Here is a 20,899-nt window from a genome sequence, read left to right as displayed (position 1 = left end):
CATGTAGACAGCTACCTACCCACGAGGGCTGGGTGAGAGGAGAGGATTCCTGTAGGAAAAGTGTCACGTACCTTTCTCCGGTTGCCAGGGTGCTAGCTCAGGACCCCGAGAGTCTGCGATCTGTCGGGGCGAGCGTCCAGCCCTGGCCGCGGGCTCCTTCCCAGGTTGACCGGAGCAGCGGCCGCCGCTGCGCCCGGGCGCGGGGCCGAGCAGCCTGCGACGCGCCAAGGGCGACGGGCACTGCCAGTCACTTGGCCCAGAGAAGTTGGGCAGAGCCTCCGTGGCGAGCCTCGGCCACCCGGGAGAGCAACACGTTTAGTTTGAACTTTCCAGCTCCAGTCCCAGCGAATACACACTCACGCACACACACGCGCGCGCCGAGAGCCTGTCACAGGCGAGCGGACTGGCACCGGTGGCTCTCTGGCCGCGTCTTTCTCTCTCCCTCGCTCTTATTGGCGCGGAGGTTATTGTTTTATTTATTTATTTCCTCCTCTTGGCTCCATCCCCCCGCCCCGCGTCTCCCGCCCTGCCTTCGCCCCCTCCCTCTCCTCTCCACTAAGTGTCTCTGAGCCCAGCGGTGGCTGTCGCTCCAGCTGCGGCGATGAGGGCTTGCTGGCAGGTCCCCCCCTTTTGCAGGCGCGGGGACCCAAGCGCCCTGGGAGGGCGGGGCACCAGGAGGGAAAGGACACCCAGGGGGTTCTGTTTGCTGTGGAGGAGGCGACGAGTGTCAGTGGAGGTGAGGGGACTTCTCTTCGGATTCCCCGGGACAGTGCTGCCTGCAGCCCCACTGCTGGCGAAAAGGGAGAAGCTGGTGATCGCTGTGCAGAGACTCTCCACCCTGGTGGTGGATGCGCCCGAACCGCCGCTGCCTCTGTGAGTGCAGATGCACCGGCTCCAACACGGAGCCGGAGCCGGAGACCGGGTTCGGTCATCAGCGGCTGGGCTGCTATCCTCCTCCAGGGCGTCCCCAGAACCCAGAAAGCCGCTCCAGGTTCCTAAGCGGGCTTTTAGCCTCAGGCAATACGAGTGGTCATTTTTTTGTAAATGGTGGTTCGAGTGTATGTAGTTAGGCTTCCACACTTCCCTGCCTATCTCTTACTCTCGGAAAGGTTCCTTCCACCCTCAGGTGCAGCACCCCCGGTTGGGATGGCCTAACCCTTCAGCCTGGGGCTCAGCCTGGGACTCGTACATTCCATTCCAAAGGGACCCACAAGATTGGATCCAGAGTGCAATGTCTTTGGAGCTACCGTTGCCCCCCAAACTGAGCTCTTAAATGACAATTGACTGCAGGTGCAACGGTTTTCAGACACAGTCTAAACCTTTCCCAAACCTGCACAAGCGATGACCTTAAAGCCAGCTGCCCTCCCTCCCCGTTCCTCCACATCTGAAAGCTTTCTTCACCAAGAAACCCATTTTGGGCTCAAGGAAATCCTTCCATTCGCGAGGAATGCTTCACTGCCCAGCGGCTTTTCCAGCGTCTATCTTTGCCAGGGATCCCCAAAAGAGGAGGGAGGAGGAATCAAAATGAAATAAATCTAGACCGCATCATGATAAATAAGCAGCCGATAAACTAGGCACCATCCCAAAGGATGCGATGCAAATTCCGCCTCCTGGCTTTGGAAGCAGGATTCCTTTTCTCAGCGTTTTGCCCTCGGAAGCGCCAACAATGTTTTATGAATTCTCTTTTTTTTTCTTTTGTAAAAGCACTCGTTTAATACTGTAGTGCTTACAATAATCTTTTATTATGCATATATATTGTCCCGATGTGTGCATTTGTTTTATATTATGCCCGATTATTTCTTCCAACTTTCTGAATTTTCCTGGTTTGATATTATTTGCTCGTTGGCGTTTTCAATATTTACCAAGAAATTCCTTATTAATATACAAATACCCCTGAAGGAATCCGTATATATTTCTACTTTACTTGCTCATTGACATCCCAAGTAAGCCCCCCAGAGGTCGGTTGAGGAACAGGTGAGGACTGACATGGGGGACAGAAAAAAAAAAGCTGCTTTATGCAGATTACAATTGGTCTCTTACAAAATTTGTAATTATCATTTGCAAAAAATAGTAACAACGTCTGAACTTCCAGGCCTTAGGTAGCAGCATCTCAAAGGGCAATGTGACCACAGATAGTTAAGTCCTTTCTAGTAAGTGGTTGGGCACAGATATCAGCCAGGAGAAGCAGCACAGTGCATCACTGCTCCTGATTGATGAACAAGAATGTTAGTCACTTCGGAGAGCATATCCTCCAGTGACACTGTGATATCGAAATTTGCACGGACCGTATATTATTTTAACCCCAAAAGATGGGAGAAGCATACATTTGCTGTGCCTTCAACATATAAACAGTCGCTAACATGACAGAGAGCTAACACTGACATCTTGAAGCTTACATGCAGATTCATTTATATTACATTTATATTCATATAGATCCGTTCCTGTGTTCATCCTAGTTCCATATCCCTAACTTCTGGACTGCAGCTGAATGGTATTCTTTTTCTTTTTTTATTTTGGTATTCTTTTCCCTATGTGAATTTTGGTCTTTTGTAACATTTGCTTCAGTGTGCTTCTACTCACCTATATTAAAAAAAAAAAAAAAGACAGATGTTTATTGGGACCTGAATTACACACAATGATGCTCTATACTAAGCTCAAACACTTGGCATAGAAAATGATGTTAATTAGAAAATAAATAAAAAGTAGTTTGGTTATCTTGAAAGTGATTGAACACTATCCATGGATATTAGCACTGAGTTTGGTGGTACACATCTGTAAGCGCAGCACTAAAGGGAGTGAAGGCTCACAATTTCTGGACTAGTATGGACTGCATATAGAAAGGGCATTCAAAACAGTCTGCCCATAGACACGGGTCTGTAACTGTATGCACAGTCTAATTCAAATACATTTTTCAGAGGGCAATGTATGGACTACAATTACAAATAAAGGACACACCATTTTATTTGTTAAGAGTTACTGAGTTTATTAATCACTGTATACATATTGAAGAATAGTTTAATGTATTAAGAAGATATTTTAGGAAATTCCAAAATATATTCTTTGAAAAGTATACAGTTGCATAATTTCATCAGCTTGTTTAATATTCAGTTCCTAATTTCTTGACAAAGAAAACTGAAATGAATGGAAAAGATAAAAAGAGGGTGTAAAGCCTCAACCAAGAAGAAAATTAGTTTGTATGAGATGGAGGTGGCTTGCTAAGAAGCAGGAAACGTGGAGCAAAGAGGAGACTGGATGCATCTGGCCTGCTGAGAACATCCACATGCACAGAAGATGTTACAACATTACAACCCTTTCAACATTCATACAGGGTTACGTTATATGCAGAATTTAGGGCATTTGTCTAAAGGTTTGTACAAGTAGCATCTACATTGACAAAACAAAATCAGACAACAGAGAAAGCAGGAAATCCTCCTCTTCCATATTTTAAGTATGAGATACCATGAGTCATAATTGCATTTGTTTCAGAACTTTGGCTATTTTCTTTTTAAATTCTAAGAACATCACCGTTTTTCTAGAATTGCTAATTCTTGAACAATGATCTATTTCTCTGAGTGTAGGTGTCCACACATTGTCAACATCTAGCATTACTTGCTGTGTGCGTAATTATCTAGTTTATACATGTGGAAACTAGAGGTCATGTATAAAAAGAAGTGTGTTGACTACTGTGTTGGACACAGCAATTTTCTTTTGTTTGTGGCTCAGTCTGAACCTTTACCTGTGGTAAAAATCAATTTTCAAGTTATTTACAAATATAATCTTAACATTTAACATGTTTTACTTTCTCAATTTCTTCAACATTTTTATCATTTGATAAAGTTCCCTGATACAATGGATCCTTTTGACATCCTTGCACATTATGTAGCAAAGAGTCTGTGAGAGTTGAGAATAGTTTCCTTCTGTTGATCTCAATACCATGCCAGGCTAGTTTATATTATTATTATTATTAATGCTATTATTTGATTATCATTACCATTTCATTGATACATCTTTATCAAGTCTTGAAAGAGTTGTGGCAAAAATCTAAGAGGTTTTCAGTAAGATTTTTGATTATTTTTTAAGGGAGCCCTAAAGAAGGGCCTTAGTCTTGCTCTTAAGCTCAATGTTAGAGATATTCAAGACAATTCAAAATTTAAATTTCCAGACAGAACTTTTTATGTTTGAAAAGAGAAATCTGTATGCCAAATGTGGTTTTTCTCAATATTGTGGACATAAGGTCTTAAATGAAACCCTCTATAGATTTCCTGATGTTTGCATGCTCCACATGTGTCTTCCTTTCTTCCATTTTGACAAACTGGGCTTATTTGATTTTGTACTATTATTTATTTTGGAACATTGCAAATGCTAATCAATCAGTTTAGATTACATTAATTTCCTCCATCTAACCACCTAGAGTACCTCCTTATCATTGTCAAAGTCTTCCAGTCACAGTTTATTGGCAAACCTTGTTTGATTCTGAATCATCTGTATCGTTGTGACCATATTTCTTCAACAGAGAGCAGAACATCTTATAATACATGCCTCTGAGATATATAAGGAACACTTCACATGGAGAGATCCATGACTCCAGCCACATATGTAAGGATGGTATTGTCCAGCATCAATAGAAGGCAAAGCCTTTGGTTCTGTGAAGGCTTGTTTCCCTAATGTAGGATAATGCCAGGGTGTTGAGGTTGGAGAGGGTGGGTGGGAGTAGGAGCATTCTCTCGGAAGCAGGAGAAGGGGGTAGGGGGTATGGGGGAGGGGGAAGGGGATAACATTTGAATTGTAAATATATAAAAAAATCCAAGAAAAATAAAATTAAAAGAAATTAAATTCCGTGGGCATTATTCTCACGGCTGTAGTGAGTTCAGCTCTAATAGAGTGCCTGAACATATAGTAATTGCCCCAAAGTGCATAGTTCTCCCTTCCTGGTAGCCCTTTCCCTCCACCTCCACGAAAGGAGTGGGAGGAAAAAAGGATGTCCTCATCAGAATCTGGAGGAGATGTGAGAGAATTCTAGAGGGCCAGGAAATTGAACAAAAATATGTAGCAGGGAGGATGAAGAACTGTGGATAGCCACCGAAGGGTACCAGACATCAGGAAATCGTGAGGTTCCCAGTAACCAAAGGGACTGACTTTAGCAATGTGCAGAGAAGGGAGGGATAGATCTTGTCAAGACTTCCTCCAGTGGATAAGCATGGTCTCTAGTCGAGGGATGGGGGTGCCCACCCATCTCAAAGTTTTTAACCCAGAAATGTTCTTGTCCAAAGAAAGAACAAGAACAAAAAATAGAACAGAGATTGAAGGAAGGGTCAACCAGGGATGGCCCTACTGGGGGTTCACCATGTCTGTAGACACCAAACCCAACACTGTTGCTGTGGTCAAGAGATGCTTGCTGACAGGAACCTAGTGTGGTGATTCCTGAGGGGGTCCAGCCAGCAATTGACCAATGCAGATATGGATGCTTGGAGCCAACCATCAGACTGTGCTCAGGGAACCTGGTGGGAGAGGTAGCAGCAGGTGTGGAGGAGTGGTGTGGGGTTGCAACTCCACTGGAAGAACAATATAGGCTGGCCTAACCAACCAGGTATCCCAGAGTCTAGACTACCAACTGAGGAGTCTGAAGGGATCATGGCTCCAGCTGCATATATAGCAGAGGATGGTCTTGCCTGACAGCACTGGGAGGGGAGGCCCTTGGTTCTGGGGAGGCTTCATAGGGGAATGCTCAACGGGTGGGGCAGGAGAGCGGGTGGGGGGAGCACTCTCATACAGGCAAAGAAGAGGGAGGAGGGCAGATTTGGGATGGGCTGGTAGTAATCGGGAAGTGGGATATCATAGAAGATGTAAATGGATGGAAGAATTAATAAAAAAGTGCATAGTTCTAGGCAAAATGTGAGTTAGAACAACTTACTAAGGAACATGGAATAGATAATGAATATCAAACAATTATATTATGATATAATTAATAAAATGCATTGTTTTAAATAAAATTGTAGTTTTTGTCATTATTGTAAAATCCCTGTTGTCTTTCACTGATCTTATTGTTTATATAAAACAACACATATTCCTTATTAAAACATTAAATTTATGCTTAGCATATGTTTTGATAATTAGAAATAATAAAAATAAAAATTCACAGCATGTTGACGTTCTAAGGAACAAAGTCTTCATCATTAATTTAAAACTGTTTTGGTTTAGTATTTAAATATTTCTTAAAGTGAGAAAGTTCTTCTACATTTTAAATTGATTGTTGAGTATTTAGTTTAAAGCTAATAATGTCAGGTATATTTTACTAGTATACAGAACGTTTCACTAGAAAGGAACTTCAAATTAAAATCAGTATACAACATACATTGATTTTTTTATAGATAGTTATTCAATTACTATAACATTTGTAATAGGAGACTAATTTACACAGCACTTTTAATTTAATTTCTAAAGCATCTATGAAGGTGATAGCTTTGACAATGTAGAAAGTGATAGAAAGAACTATAAATAGAAATATAGATAGAAAGCCTAGAAAGAAACTAAATAAATATTGTTACATAGAGAACCCAACCCACTGTTATTGAAAATTGATTTTTATCATACAATATATCCTGATCATATTTCCCTCTCTTTCTTTTTAAATTTTATTATATATTAATTAATTAATTAATTAATTTATTTATTTTTGAACTCCAGATTTTATCCCCCTTATGGTCTACCCTTCAATTGTTACAATCCCATACCTACCCCCGCAGCACACCCAGAACCAACAAGGATGTTCCCACCCCACACACCCCACCAGACCTCCTTACTCCCTGGGGCCTCCAGTCTCTTGAGGGTAAGTAAAGTACATCTTCCCTGACTGAACCCAGACCCGGCAGTCCTCTGCTGTACAAGTATCGGGGGCTTCATCTCAGCTGGTGTATGCTGCCTGGTTGGTGGTCCAGTGTCTGAGAGATCTCAGGGGTCCAGTTTAATTGAGGCTGCTGGTCCTCCTACAGGATTGCCCTCCTCCTCAGCTTCTTCCAGCTTTTCCCTAATTCAACCACAGGGATCAGCAGCTTCTGTTCATTGGTTGGGTGCAAACATCTGCATCTGACTGTTTCAGCTGCTTTTGGGTCTTTTAGAGGGCAGTCATGTTAGGTCCTTTTCTGTGAGGAACCCATCACCTCCATAAGGGTCTCAAGTCTTGGATCCTCCCGTTGAGCTGGATCCCATTTTGGGTCTGTCACTGAACCTTCTTTTCCTCAGGCTATTCTCCATTTCTATGCCTGTATTTCTTTCAGACAGGAAGAATTATGGGTCAGAGTTTTGACTGTGGGATTGCAATCCCATCCCTCACTTGATGCCATCTTTCTGCTAAAGTTGGGCTCGTCAAATTCCCTCTCCCCACTGTAGGGCATATCTACTAGGGTCCCTACTCTTTGAGTCCTGAGGGGTTTCTCACTTCCCAGATTTCTTGTACATTCTGGAGGGTCCACCCAACCTCCTTTCTCCCAAGGTCAATTGTTTCCATTCTTTCTGCTGGCCCTCAGGTCTTCAGTTACCCAAACCCACCCCAGAATACCATATCATGTTCCCTTCTCCCCCAAACCCCATCCTCTCTCCCTCACCTGTCCCTCCCTCCCCGTTTGTGGTTGCTTTCTTCTCCCTTCCAAGTGAGTGTCCTCACTTGTGCCCTTCAGCGGACTGTATCTTGGGTATTCTGTGTTCTATACTTTTTTTTATGGCTAATATCCACTTATTAGTGAGAACATACTGTGTATGTCTTTTTTGGGCCTGAGTTACCTCAAAAGGATGACATTTTCTAGTTCCATCCATTTATCTGTAAAATCCAGGATCTCCTCGTTCTTAATAGCTGAGTAGTATTCCATTGTGTAAATGAACCCAATTTTCTGTATTCATTCTTCTGTCCTGGGATATCTGGGTTGTTTCCAGCTTCTGGCTATCAAAAATAGGCTGCTATAAACACAGTAGAACATATACCCTTGTGGCCTGGGGGGCATCTTTTGGGTATATTCCCAAGAGTGGTATTTCTGGGTCTTTAGGTAGGTCTATTTCCAATTTTCTGAGGAACCTCCAAATTGATTTCCAGAGAGGTTGTACCAGTTTGCTATCCCACCAGCAATGGAGGAGTGTTCCTTTTTCTCCACATCCTCGACAGACAACATGTTTGTTACCTGAGGTTTTGATCTTACCCATTCTGACTGATATAACGTGGAAACTCAGGGTCGCTTTGATTTGCATTTCTTTGATCACAAAGGACTTTGAATATTTCTTTAGGCACTTCACAGTCATTTTAGATTCCTCTGTTGTGAATTCTCAGTTTAGTTCTATACCCCATCTTTTTTGACTGGGTTGTTTGGTTTTCTTATTGGTTAGCTTCTTGAGTTCTTTGTATATTTTGGATATTAGTCCTCTATCAGATGTGGAGTTAGTGAAGACTTTTTTCTAATTTGTAGCTTGCAGATTTTTCTTATTGACTATGCCCTTTGCCTTACAGAAGCTTTCCAGTTTCATGAGGTAACATTTATCAATTTCTGATGTCAGAGCATGAGGAGTTCTGTTTAGGAAATTTCCCCCGTGCCAGTGCATTGGCAGAGTTAACACTGTAAAATTGGCCGTCCTACCAAAGGCGATCTGCAGATTCAACGCAATCCCCATCAAAATCCCAACACAGTTCTGAAAGACATATAGAGAGCAATTGTCAAATTCATTCAGAAAGGAAAAAAAAGCAAAAACAATTCTTAACAATAAAAGATCAGTTGGGGAAATTACCATCCCTGTCCTCCAGGTCTACTACAGAGCAGTAGTGATAAAAACTGCATGGTATTGGTACAGAGTCAGATAGGCTGTCAGTGGAATAGAATTGAAGACCCAGAAATAAAACCACACACTTAAGTACACTTTATCTTTGACAAAGAAGCCAAAATTACACAATGGAAAAATAAAGCATTTTCAATAAATATAATGGTATAACTGGCTGTCTGTATGGATACAAATGAAAATAAACTTATATTTGTCACCATCCACAAAGCCCATGTCCAACTGGATCAAAGACCTCAACATAAAACCAGATACACTGAATTTAATAAAAGAGAAAGTGGGAAAGACCCTTGAACTCATTGGCACAGGGGGAAATTTCCTTCTCTTTCTATTCCTACCAGTTCATTCCAGCTTCTCCTCCTTTCTCTATAAACTTCCTTTATGTCTATCATTGGAAAATAATAGGCTTCTAAGAGATAACTACCAGATATGACAAACTAAAATATAATAAAATAAAGCAAAATCATTGTATTAAATTTAGACAAGGCGAAGTAACAGAAGGAAAAGAGCCCAAGCACAGGCACAAGAATCAGAGAACCACTTGCAGAAACATTCAGGTGTCCCATACATGTGTTACTAAACTGAAAACTATAGTGTATTTTCAGGGCCCCAGTATGCAGTGCCAACCCATGTACCCTCTTGGCTTGCTGTTACAGTCTCTATGGCTTCATATGTACCTTGCTTAGTTGATTGAGAGGACCTTGTTAGAGGCCAGAAATTTTGATGAGGGTTAATAGAGAGGCCCAGGGATAAGAATGATGTTAAGCTGGAAAAAATGCATTTCAAATGTATTCAAATAGTCAGTCGAAATGCTATTCCATGGAGAAAAGTGGTGTGTTTTCAATAGCCACTGTCTTTTGGTGGTGTTTGTAAAATCCTAGTTAGTGTAGTGGGAAAAGTAGATGAAAAACTACCTTTACAAAATACTTTGAGATAATCTGATTTTAGAGCATAGAGGGTCATGTTATCTTTGATATATTAAAAGTTTGTTTTTTTCCAATATAATTTTTGAAGTAAATTCATTAGAATTAATACATAAGAAGATGGCTATATTAATTTTTAAAACAACTTAATTTCAACTTTCTCATCTTGTTACGGGAAGTGTCAAATATCATTTAAATGATTTGTATTTTGGAAATATTTCCTAAACTTCATTTCTTCCTCGTGTCTGCTGATAGTTTAGTTATAAACGAAGCCACTTTCAAATGTTCTCCCATGTTGATCAAAGGGCTCAAACACATAAGGTGATCTATATCAAGAGTTGTACAATTTGTTTCCAAAAGCAAAATTAATTCCACAATTTTGAGATAACCTTTGAAATATTGCTTTGATATTTATTCCAACTAAACTTGCTTTAAGACTAAAGTATTGATCTTTGAAAGACATATGAGAAAAAACAGACCAATCATTACAACCATAGCAAACTGACCCTGATTTCACACATCCATCTGCAGACTTTTCTTTTAAGTGCTGAGTCATTTCTTGGTCTCCTAAGAGGAAACAGAGAATATAAAGTGAGTAAAGTATGAAGTGAGTAAAGAGAAACAAGCAGATGCAGTGTTATTTTGTTCAAAGCCATCCATAATAAGTTCTTGTTGCTATAGTAAAACTTCCATAATCTAAACAACAAATGTTCATTTCCCATAACTTAGTAGCTTTGGAAGTTCAGGATGTCATATAAGGCCATTCTCTCATAGATAACTCCTTCTCATTAAGTTACTACAATGTAGGCACTCCATGGATTCTCTTTACAAAAGAACAAAATGTATCCCTGTGGTCCTACCCATATAATATTATGGTATTTGAAAAAGCAATTCATGTAAGCTGGTGAGGTTGTTGTAGAAACTTGGACCACAATATATGCAGAGATAACAAATAATGCAGGTATCTGGGACTATGTTTTATATGAATAGGTCTGAGGTTTTGTAAAGTTACCTCTCAGAACGGATGACTAGAAAGACATCTCAATTAAATAATTTTCAAACTGAGATAAAAATATATAGGAAAAGGTTTACTATTTTAACCCTTTTTAACAGTTGACTAGAACAATCAGAATAAAATGTAGGCTATGGAGTATGTGCATGGTATTGGGAAATCATTATCTCCTTCCGTGTCTAGACATTTCTCATCTTTCCAAACAAAAGTTTTCTTTCTATTTATGAATGGTACTCCATGACTTTCACCTACCAGTTCATAGCCAGGAGCACTTAACTGTCACTGATGCATTTGATATTTTATGTCTGGCTTATTTCACTTAGCATGGTGTTGTCCAGATCAGCAGGACACAGTATGAAATAAGAATATGGATTGTTTTTAATGCTGAATCAAATTTCTTTGTTGGTAAATAATAAAGTTTCCCTGTCCATATTTCCACTTACATGCATCTGGGCTGTTCTATTTTATTGACACTTGTGGATACTATCAGTACAAATACACTATAGAATTATCAATTAAATTCCTTCTTTGTATATTTTAATAGGATTCTTATTAGGAATCCAAAATATACTACTCTGATAATTCTGTTTAATTTTTAAAGCATCAACATACAACTCCCATAACAACTCTATCAGTTTACATTTCCACCAGAGTGAATAAGAATTTCAGTTACCCCATAACTTAAACAAAAATTGTCACATGCTTATTTATTTTTATATATCTTTATAGAAGTGAAATATCCTTGCAATTTGATCTTATTAGGATTTTCCAAATTATTAGTATTGTTGAGGGTGTTTTGTGCTTATTGGATATTTATGACTTTTTAAAAAGTCAAAGTCTTTGAATTTTTAGTTGGGCGTTAATTTTTGTTCTTGAAATGTAGAAATTCTTTATACATTCTAGATCATACCAAATACATAATTTGATATTTTCTCCTTTCTACTGGTTGCTATTTGTTTTAGATCAGTTTATTTATTGATGAACAATTAATAATTTTGTGACATTTATTTTTTTGTCGAATTCTGTGAGGTTTCTCTTTCAGTACAAGAATTAAAAAACAATTTGCCCCTGTTGAAGGAATCAGAGAAAGGACTGAAAGAGCTGAAGGGGCTCACGACCCCATATGTACAACAATGCCAACCAACCAGAGTTTCCAGGGACTAAGCCACTACCTAAAGACTATACATGGACTGACCCTGGACTCTGACCTCATAGGTAACAATGAATATCCTAGTAAGAGCACCAGTGGAAGGGGAAGCCCTTGGTCCTGCCAAGACTGAACCCACAGTGAACGTGATTGCTTGGGGGGAAGGCAGTAATGGGGGGAGGATGGGGAGAGGAACACCCATAAAGAGGGGGAGGGGACGGGTTAGGGGGATGTTGGCCTGGAAACCGGGAAAGGGAATAACATTTGAACTGTAAATAAGAAATACCCAATTTAGTAAAGATGAAAAAAACAATTTGCACATATGGAAAAATGTTAATAAGCAAGTCACACACTGTATAAGTGTGTGTCTTAAGTTTCAAAGTGTTAAAATTCTTCATTTTTCTATAGAATGCCTATTTTATTGGTTCTAAAGGCAAGCAAACTTACGAGTTTTAATACCTATGTCAGCATTAGTAGATTAAGCACATTGGAATATCTTAAGACCCTGCACACTGTGCCGTAAACAGCATTTGAATGCACATCTCTTAATGTAAAGGCTTCACCTTCAGGAGAATATAAAGAACCCAGTTCAATTTCTGCATATGTATGATTATTATTATTTTCATAAAGAGTTGTTGTAGTTCTTGATAAATACAGGAATTGGAGTTGGTTCTACCAACAGTCTACCTCTGGGGAAGGTGGCCAAAAAGCAGAAACAATGATTTTATACATGCTGATTTGCCAAAAACTTCTGATACCCCGCCCCCAAAGCTATACTCTTCCATATTAATATAGGGAAATAAAAAAAAAGAAGTGTGTAATTGCTCTGAAAGCCCACCCAAAGTCTGGTACCTTAAGAAATTCAATAACTGCCATTTAGACTTCTCTATTTTATGCTATTTTGGGAGCTCTTTTGCCTTAAACACCAGTGATGCATGTAGATATACATTGCTCAACAGAACCACACATTGTGCTGTAGCTTTGCACCTGGACTCACGTCAAATGAAAACAGTACAGTTTCTAATGTACATTTCTGTAATGTTCCCCATTGTCATGTACTGAGACCTTCTATACTAAATGGTTAGATCAATGGTTTACTCTGTTTTAAAGCTAGTGCTTAAGAAAATATTTAAAAGGAATGGAGTTCAAGCTCTTAACATCCTTAGAAATCAGTCCTCAAAGACCAATGCTCCACTTGTCAATCTCCAGGATGTTGCCAGGTGACAACAAAGACCATAAAAGTTGCTTGTAAACTGCTTTGAATTGGAGCAGTTTACTTTCTCAATAGACAAGAACAGAGGATTTAAAAAAATAAAATGAAATGAAATTCAACTTTATAAAGCTATCTGAATCTTTTTAACTACTTCTTTAAACGTGCATAGTAAAACCTTTTATGTGAATTTCATTAAGCTTCAAGGTCATTTGTGAGAAAATGGTAAGCATATCAATGACAGAAGTGCTCTGCATTTTATGCAGACATTTGCCTATCAAGGAGGTGTGTGGGAAAATGGGAGACTCATTCATTCACTTCCTTTGCACCACTACTAAACTACTCATATCCTCAATGTCTACTGTGCAATAAAATAATCTTCTTGGTCCTGTGATTATTTTTACTTACTGTAAATAAATGAAGAAGAAACAAAGGGAGAGAGGAACAAAAGAAGAACTGACAAAGATAGGGACGGAAGGGGAAGATAGTGAATTCATGAGAATTCCTAATTATGTCTGAGTACCTAGGAATACCTCAACAGTTTGGGCTTAATTTAGGAAAAATAATTTGTAGGCATATTCAAAAACATAGTATTCACTATAGTATATCGCTGCATTTTCAATAGATTCTAATTTATATTTAGATTAATTGATATTTGTACCTGCTTTTTCATGAAGAGGAGGGTATCTACAACAGAGTTTATATTGTTATTTATGCTTTAGAAGTACCATGTGTAATAAATTAAATCTTGATAAAAATTTATTGGCATAGTTCTTTTTCAATTATTAATTTCCCCAAAACATATTAGCACAGTGCTTACTGTGCTCTATCAGAAAATAAATTACAGTAAACATATAAAGCCACATAATTTCCAGAAATTTTCATTGATTATGTCACCATTAATTGAGATTTTACTCTGTAAATAAAGGGTTTGAAAACTAAAATTACAAATCACAGAATTCTTGCATGCTTTCCTATTCATACTAAGAAACAGAAGTGTTGGGAGTGACCCCTCAACATCTGTAAATCATATATACATTTTAATTTATTTCCATTTATTTCCATTTAATTTATTTGAAAAATAAAACTAATTTCATTCTCATTTACTACCATCCTATTATAGTTTGTATTGGTTATTTGTGTGTTGATTAGTGCTTTGTCAGCTTGACACAAACCAGGATCATCAGGAAGCTCAAGCCTCAATCAAGGAATTGACTCTCCTATATTTGCCTGTAGATAAGTCTGTTCTCGGTATTCCATGAATAATACTGACATAAGCGAACCCAACTCAGGATAGGTGGTGCCACCCCTAGGCAAGTGGATGTGTTAACTACCTTTCTTTTGCCGTCCGTCCTGGAACACTGTGTACAAGGCAACTTATAAAAGAATGAATGTATGGCGGCATGGTATAGTTCCAGAGGCGTATAGTCCGAAACGCTGGAGCAGAAGCAAGAAGTTACAAACTGGATGGTGTGAGCAGAATTTTAGTGCTTTGTACCTCATCATGGAAGCGGAAAGCAGAGATAACCCACGGGAGGTGCCAATAGCTTGTAAACGGTTTGAGCTCACCTCCAGGGACGTTCTTTAACGAGGACCTACTTCCGAAACTCTTAGACAGTGCCATCATCTTGGAGCAAAGCATACAAATATCAAAGTCCATTGAGGACATTTCTTCTTCAAACCACTGCAGCAGCTGAAGGCGAGCTTATAGAGAAAGTACAAAGAGAGCATAAGTGGTGGACTGTGGCCAGGACATGTAAGCCAAATGAACCCTTTCCTCCCAAATCTACCTTTGCTTATAATGTTTATCACAATAACACAAAGCCAACTAGACCAACATGATGCTATTTCTAATTGTATTTCAGGTATAAACTCTGGTCTGTTCCTCGAAGTTATGCACTTATTATTTTCTTATGTTTCCTTTTTATTGTCAAATGCTTCCATTTTATCAATATAATAGGAAATGTTAAAATGTCATATTGAATCTTTTTTTTCTCAGTAAATTCTCTTACTTATGTAAAATGGCCCTTTAACTTCTGAATTTAGCATTTTTCTATGCATATCTAGTTATTCTATCTTCAAATTCAAACCCATGATTTGCCATTTTTAATGTATTATTTCATCAGTTTGTAACTATACTTTGTTTAACTGATTTAAGCAAACACCACACACCTTCTAATTCCACACCAATCCATTTGTTTATTATGGGTTTCTAGTTGGAATATGTAAGGATACTAAATGAGGTCTGGGTTATTATTTGGTCCAAAGAGGAAGGCATGATGGAATTTGTCTTCCCCAAAACAGAAAAGAGCACTGAAATGAATTATAAATCTAGGTCAAAGCCTGGTAGTTTGTGGGTTCTTGGAAGAATTTATAAAGCATTCCATAACCCATACTACACTCATGTTAACATGTCACGTTTCCTAATACTAATTGGGAAAGAAAAATCCATGTCTCCAATGGACTATCATTGAATTTGTCAACCACATTCTAAAGCAAGTCTCCATTCTATGTTTGTTTTCTGATACTTATTGTTGTGGCATTTTTCATCTTATTAGTCCTTTGCTTGCTTGTTGTAATTTTCATTTTTTAAAAAAATCTTTTTTTGTCAGATTTTTGGAATGTTCTAGGCTCAGGAGTAGTTAGCCAACATGAGATGGGAGTGTGAGAGTTCTTAGGAATTTTCAGAGATGCAACTCAAGAGCTACCTATATATCATATACATCCAACCTGATTAAACTTAAGTAAAACCTAATTGCAACTCCTTCTGCAGAAGACCAGACTTGTACTTAAGTGTGTCCCACTAATTCTCTGATTATTTTTCTTTGTATTGACTCCTACTTTTATCATCCTGAGTGAGGTAACCCAATCACAGAAAAACACATATGGTATGCACTCATTGATAAGTGGCTATTAGCCCAAATGCTTGAATTACCCTAGATGCCTAGAACAAACGAAACTCAAGACGGATGATCAAAATGTGAATGCTTCACTCCTTCTTTAAAAGGGGAACAAGAATACCCTTGGCAGGGAAGAGAGAGGCAAAGATTAAAACAGAGACTGAAGGAACACCCATTCAGAGCCTGCCCCACATGTGGCCCATACATATACAGCCATCCAATTAGACAAGATGGATGAAGCAAAGAAGTGCAGACCGACAGGAGCTGGATGTAGATCGCTCCTGAGAGACACAGCCAGAATACAGCAAATACAGAGGCGAATGCCAGCAGCAAACCACTGAACTGAGAACAGGACCCCCGTTGAAGGAATCAGAGAAAGAACTAGAAGAGCTTGAAGGAGCTTGAGACCCCTTATGAACAACAATGCCAAGCAACCAGAGCTTCCAGGGACTAAGCCACTATTTAAGGACTATACATGGACTGACCCTGGACTCTGACCTCATAGGTAGCAATGAATATTCTAGTAAGATCACCAGTGGAAGGGGAAGCCCTTGGTCCTGCTAAGACTGAACCTCCAGTGAACGTGATTGTTGGGGGGAGGGCGGCAATGGGGGGAGAATAGGGAGGGGAACATCAATAAAGAAGGGGAGGGGGAGGGATTAGGGGGATGTTTGCCCGGAAGCCAGGAAAGGGAATAACACTCGAAATGTAAATAAGAAACACTCAAGTTAATAAAAAAAAAACTATGTTAAGAATGTACTTTAATAAAATCTTCAGATCCATCTGAAAATGACATGGATTCCTCTCTATTGCCTTGATCCAGTCCCTACAGGAATCAGTAAAGAGCAGAATATCCCCATACTCACAGAGTGCTGGTCTACCTAGAGCACATCACAACTTTTCTTAAGAAAGTTGTGTCCTTTGGTCCCCAGAGTAGACTGGAGCCCCAGTGTTTTGTAAAGGAAATTTAGCCTTATACCATGAAAATCCATGTGAGTTATCCTATAGCTGTCATAATACACTATGACAAACTAAGTAGCCTAGAACATAATAGATTTCTTCTTTAGCACTTAAGAAGTACAGGTGTCAAAAGAGAAGTAGACACTCTGTAGTCTAATCAGTGGTGAAGATCCTTGGTAGACTTTATATTCCTGGTTATTCCCAGTTTCTTGACAGTACATTCTATTTGTTCATTCATAATGATTCCTCTAAAAGTAAGCATGCAACGTTTTTACATCTTCTCATTCTTTTTTTTAAAGATTTCTTTATTTTATTTATATGAATACACTCTAGCTGTCTTCTGACACACCAGAAGAGGGCATCACATCCAATTACAGATGGTTGTGAGCTACCATGCAGTTGTTGGGAATTGAACTCAGGACCTCTGGTAGAGTACTCAGTGCTCTTAACTTCTGAGCCATTAAGTCTCCTCTTTTTTTTCTCCATTATATTCCTGCCCCCCTCTCTTTCTTTTTTTCTGTGTGACTGTGTCCAGAAATCACCTTTTCTCCCTATGCCTTTGTCATATCTAGCCATCAGACTATTACCTGAATCTCATCTATATGGATTTCCTAGCTCTTGTTTATTAAATGCATTTGCAAAATTACTTATCTATTAAAGCTACATAGTCATAGATTCCTTGAATTATGGTGTCAATCTTTTTTTTTTTTTTCTGCTTAGGACAATGTGGACTATTATTATACCTGCCTCCTAGTCAAATAAACCAAGAAAGAAATTTACAAGGTTCAAAATATATTCCCCTAGAAATTCAGCTCCTAAAGCCATGAGGTAAAAAGTTCAAATTAAAAAGCAGAACACTTGAGGAAACTAAGAAACAACAGACATTTACAGACATAGCTAAACACAGGCACATACATAAGCACAACAAAGGCACGCAAGTCATTCTCTCAGTTTGAAGAGAGATAATCACATTTTAATCCCAAGTCAGTCTTCAAAGATCAAGGACAAAATTACAAAGTGACAGAAATACTGAAGGTCAATAAAGGGATTGTAGGTGCTAGAAACTCATCGTAAAAATGATAGGCATTCCAGAAGATAAAGTGGAGCAGATGGAAGAAAGGCAATAATTACATAATAGAAGATAATTCATCTGCGATGACAAAGGAGTCACATCTGCACACAGAGAGGGCTCACTGAGTTCCAGGCTGTATTGATGAAAAAAAGACCCATACTTGGCACATCCTCTGGGCCTCCTGAAGGATAAGGACATAAAGAATATTAATGTAAGCATGAAGTAAACTTTCCAGATTTCTGACATGAGAAGAACAAACTAGAGTTTGATTTTCCTTTGCAAACTTGAATGCTAGAGAATAGTGCACTCAAACCTACAAGCATGTGTAAAACATCTAGTTACAAGGCCCTGGGCACAAGCAACACAACAGTCATATCTGTGAGGAAGAAATATTTTGAAGAGGAGAAAATCCTAGAATGGTTAGTCTTGTGCAATATCTGATACAAGCATACAAGAAAAGATGCTTAATAAATACTTGGTAATACTTGATCCATAGCACAACTGCAAAAATAGTCGACAGAAAGAAAAGGGAAATCACAGGGATGAGTTACTCGTTATATGATTCCTTTGATCACTGCAAATAAAGATTTTATCTAGCACAGAGTGAATGTAAGATGGTCCAAGGAAATTATAGAATGGGAGTGTTTCCATTGGTCAGAGGCTTAATCTCTGAGGTACATAGTGCCCAAATAGGAAAATCTGACTTTGGACTATATCATGGGTAGTCCTAGCTTTTGGGCTAATATCCACTTATCAGTGAGTGCATACCATGTATGCCTTTTTTTGATTGGGTTACTTCACTAAAGATGATATTTTCTAGTTCCATCCATTTGCCTATGAATTTCATGACGTCATTGTTTTTAATAGCTGAGTAGTACTTCATTGTGTAAATATACCACATTTTCTGTATACATTCTTCTGTTGAAGGACATCTGGTTTTTTTCCAGCCTCTGGTTATTATAAATAAGGTTGCTAAGAACATAGTGGAGCACGTGTCTTTGTTATATGTTGGAGCATCTTTTGGGTATATGCCCAAGAAGGACAAAGTCTGGATGCTTCAGTTTTTCTTAGAAGGGACAAACAAAAAATTCATAGGTAGAGATATGGAGAGAAAATTTGGAGCAGAGACTGAAGAAATGGCAATTCAGAGACTGCTCCCCACCTGGGGTTCCAGCCCATATCCATACAACCACCAAACACAGACAATATTGGAGATGTCAAGAGGTGCATATTGATAGGAGCCTGATATAACTCTCTCCTGATGGACTCTGCCAGAGCATGGCAAATACAGAGGTGGACTCTCTTGTAAGCAACAAAGAACTGAGAATGGGGTCCCTGTTGGAGGAGTTAGAGAAAAGATTGAAGGAGTTGAAGGGGTTAGCAACCCCATAAGAACAATACCAAACAACAAGAGCTGCCAGGGACTAAACCACCATCCAAGGAGTACACATGGACAAACCCATGGCTCCAGCTGCATATGTAGCAGAGGATGGCCTTGTTGGGCACCAATGGGAGGAGAAACCTGTGGTCTTGCCTAGGCTGGCTCCCCCAATGTAGGAAAATGTTAGGCAGGGAGGCAGGGAGAGGGGTGGATGTGTGGAGGAACACCCTCAGAGAAGAAGGAGGAGGCAGGGTGGGATAGGGGGTTTTTGACAATAAACTGGGAAAGAGGATAACTTTTGAAATGTAAATAAATAAAAATTTATCAAAAATAGATATCTACTACTCACATAAAATCCCAGTTCAATATAATATTGAACATATATATGGGGGTGGAGAGACAGGAAGTTCTCTGGCGTTCACTCTCTTGCTAGATTAGACAATTGATGAACTCTAGGTTTAGTGAGAGATATAACCTCATTAATTATCATGGAAGGTAAAAGAGGGAGAAACTTGATATGGATTTCTGTAGCATTCATGAACATTTGTGTGAACACACATAAATTTCTCCTCTCCCTCTGTCTGTCTGTCTCTCTGTCTTTCTGTTTCTCCTCCTCTCTGCCTCTCTCTCCCTCATTGTCTGTCTGTCTCAATGTTTACTAGTCTGAAGGGAATACAGACAGAAGGATTCTTGCTTACTGAAACTACTACATGGCAGATACTTGTGGAAAAGAATAAAGACTAGCAGTGAATATATTACAAAGGCTTTAATGATGGGAGCTGTTTATAACCCAGGGACAATAGTATAGTAGTATATCAGAAAAAGATGCAGATAAAAAGGAAAGAATAAATTAATAGAATGGGAAATGGACCTTTAAATTAAGCAGAGAAAAATTGTAACTGATGGAAGATTTATCAAACAATTAAAAATGAAGAATAATACATAAAATTAACTAACTACCTTCAATCTACAGAGCTTTCAGAGACTAAACCAATACCCAAAGACTATACATGGACTGACCCGCGGCTCCATCTGCATAGTTAGCAGAGGATAACCTTCTTGGGCACCAGAAGGAAGGAAAAGCCCTTGGTGCTGCCACGGTTGAACTCCCAGTGCAGGGGAATACTGGAGGTAGTAAGGGGAAATAGATGGGGAGACACCCTAATGGGGGAGGGGGAGGGCATGAGGGACTTATGGACAGGAAATTGGGAAAGGGAATAACTTGTGAAATCTAAATAAAAAATATATCCAATAAAAAAGGAAATAAATATCCACATCTTATTCTCTTGAACTTCTTTCATACTCTGACACATATCATTCCCTAATGATATAAATTAGTTTCATGCCTTCAAATATTATGTGTGGAAAGTATTTTCAAAGTCTTATCTATCTCTTGGAGTTCTTCTCTACTTTCAGCTACTCATTGACCCACCTTGATTTAAAAAAACCAATATGAACAAAACTCTAGGCTCAAGTCAGT

The 20,899-nt window shown here is 39.1% G+C and overlaps 1 protein-coding gene and 1 long non-coding RNA gene across 1 annotated transcript in view; both read right to left on the bottom strand.

Moving 5' to 3' along the window:
- LOC148000548 (uncharacterized) overlaps positions 1-422 on the bottom strand; it is a 125,846-nt gene extending 125,424 nt beyond the window's left edge. Inside the window, exon 1 of the long non-coding RNA XR_015639890.1 lies at positions 72-422. This is a non-coding gene — a long non-coding RNA (uncharacterized LOC148000548). The remainder of the gene's footprint in view (positions 1-71) is intronic.
- The window catches only part of Erich1 (glutamate-rich 1), a gene marked incomplete at its 5' end in the record, with an annotated part of 52,793,804 nt that overhangs the window by 34,293,798 nt on the left and 18,479,107 nt on the right, over positions 1-20,899 (bottom strand).

Source organism: Rattus norvegicus, chromosome 16, assembly GCF_021556685.1.
Source record: "Rattus norvegicus strain SHRSP/BbbUtx chromosome 16, alternate assembly SHRSP_T2T, whole genome shotgun sequence".
Taxonomy (NCBI): Eukaryota; Metazoa; Chordata; class Mammalia; order Rodentia; family Muridae; genus Rattus; species Rattus norvegicus.
This window is presented reverse-complemented; position numbering and strand designations above follow the sequence as displayed.